We start from the raw sequence: 2,742 nt of genomic DNA on the forward strand, positions 1-2,742 counted from the left end.
CAAGTCTCTCAGGACAGTTAAATACCCAAACAGTATCTTTTCTAATGTCTGACCTAAGTCTTCACTGTTTCAACTTAAACCTGTTATTTCTAATCCTTTCTGTCGGGAACAAGGAGAACAGCTTAATCATTGTCTTTTCAATCATCTTTTGGTTTCCTGAGGACTTAACTCTTTGTCTTTTTTCCTTTCTTTTTGACTAAATAAATGTCAGTTCCCTTCAGTCATGTTTTCCAAATATCTTGCTTCTTTTCTCTTTTCCTTGGCAGCCAACAATTGGCACACATCTTTTTTTGACGGCTGTTGCCAAGAACTAGACAGAGCGCTCCAGCTGAGGCCCCATCAGCGCTGCTATAGACCACCCGCTTTTTGGTGTTAACTGCAGTAACTTTCAGATCTGGGCATGATTAGGGCATGGACTCTCCCTCTGAAAGCATTCCTCACCGCACTGTGAAAGCTTACGCCCTCTTCACAGTCCTTCACAGTACTGCAGTCTGATGACCGGTGCGATTCTGGCACTTGGTGGCAAGAGGAATCACACAGCAATACCCTGGCAATGCATTTAGCTACCATGGCAGTCAACTGACATATCTGCAGGGTAGAGTCACCTTTCTGCCCTTCCAGTTCAGAGGGAAGACGGTCTGAAATCCGCATTACAAAGAAAACTGGTTGTTTCTGCAGTAAAAAGAGCTCTGCTCCTAACTGATCCAGAAAATCTCAGTGACAGATACTTCCAGATACAGTTTCTTGTCCTTTACTTTTTAATTGCTCAAATTCACCAGGGAAAACAAAAAAATAAATTGATCATAGGAACGCTGGTGGCACAGATTAAAGAAAGAACCCTCGCAAAAGAGAGGTCTTTGCATTACCAGGCTTCCAGCCCTCCTGGAAGCCTCCCTTCCCGTCTTGCATGTGTGACGGCAAACCATGATATGGCCAGACAGGACGTGCTCTTCTTGGATGGCCAGGAGCGGATCTCAGTATCCTGCTTCAAACTTGGCACGAAGTAAAAACGGTGTTACTTTGGATTCAGCACAGGGCTAAGGCTGCCAGAGGTGCTTCTTCCACAGAATATCGAGGCGACTCTTTTGTTACTCCTTTGTGAAGTCAGTGGCTCGTGTGCACTGCCAAACAGGAAGCCAGGCAAGCAGCTATGGGGGAGCGAAAATCGCCTGGATTCATATATTCTAGATCCTCTCATTATGCATACACAATGTTTTCAAAGAAAGGTTCATAAGACTATTTTTCCAAAAATCTGCTTGAAGGAGATTATTGCAGAAGAAATAGTCCCAACAGAATGCAATCACCCACTGACCAAAGAGTAAAGGCTGTACAAACGACCCAGAACCTGGCTCTGAAGAATAAAAATAATATCTGCTTGCGCTAGTTTTGAGAAGAAATGGCAGAATTAGACCTGGAGGTTAGACAGAGGGGAATGAACAATGAAATGAGTAGGAATATCAGATTTCCCAATACAAATAGTAGTACAAGGCTGTGACTGTGCAAGCAAATCAGCATAAACTGCAAATGGGAGAGTGAGAGTTCCACACTATCTTTTCCAAACAAAGAGACAAAATTTAAAAGCTATAAATAACAATTTGTAATCAAAAACTGTTTCCCATAATACTGCCAGAGAATATCAGCAAGGTCAGGTTATTTGAATTAATAAAGGTATCTTAAATTGGAGTAAAAATGAACTTTTTAACAGGGACTTTGGGCACTCTTAGCACAGGGCATGGTCCAATCACCAATCAGCAAGGAGTGGGAAAGTATTTCCCCAACGAGTTGTTTTTTAATTATTCACTACAACAAATGTGCAGTACCAAAATATACAGTACCACTTAAGATCAAAAGAGACCATATGACTCACAAGCATAACCTAAAATAGCAATTTCTGTAAATTGCAGTAGTCCAAACACAAAGAGACGATGAGGAGAAAGGGTTCAGGAAATCTATAAGCAAAGTTATGAGAGTTTAAAAACACAGGAAATAAAGGAAGCAGAAGAGCTTAAAAGAAGGCAAGATACAAGTTTATGCAAGGAGACTATACTGAAAGAAAGAAATGAAGTAGTGACTAAGGATGGCAGAATAAAAAAAATAGCTGGAATGAAAGGGAAGAAACTTGATATTGAAGAGCAGTCGGGCAAGCAGGTGGATTTTAAAATTGCCAACACACCTGCCTTCTCTGAAGGTACACGTTGTTTCAGAGTAGCACCCACCACCAACAAATAGAATAAAAAAGGTGAACAAGAGCAGCGCACCAGAGAATATTTTATTGAGAGACTGTAGAAAGAAAGAATGTTTCATAAAATCCAAGGCGAAACCTGAGATCAAAGAGGATAACGGTGAAAGAGTAAATCGGGAGAAGTTGGGCTTCGCTCAGAGCAACTCCTGTAAGGTATCAAAAGACAACGTAGCTCTCCAGCGCTGCCCGGGAGCAGGGTCAACAGGCGAAGGTGGACGAAATCCCTGCAGCCAACGCAATGATACAGCAGCTAGAGAAGCAATTCAGGGTTTAAAGACGGACAGCACAAAGGCAAGAAAGGACAGGTTAAGCTTAAATGCACTGGGAAGGCGGGGGGGGGGGCAGATGTCAAAATTAAATACTAGGATGACATTTTTCAGAAATTCGGTAATCTTAATTTTGCTAGGGAGCTGAGGAAGGCGAGGTTTTGGGAGAGGTCACGGAGGGTGGGGTGCTTGTGAGAGAAGGGGGAGAACAGCGTTTTGAAAACAAGGCGAGGG

Source organism: Phaethon lepturus, unplaced genomic scaffold (genome assembly GCF_000687285.1).
Source record: "Phaethon lepturus isolate BGI_N335 unplaced genomic scaffold, ASM68728v1 scaffold4903, whole genome shotgun sequence".
Classification (NCBI taxonomy): domain Eukaryota; kingdom Metazoa; phylum Chordata; class Aves; order Phaethontiformes; family Phaethontidae; genus Phaethon; species Phaethon lepturus.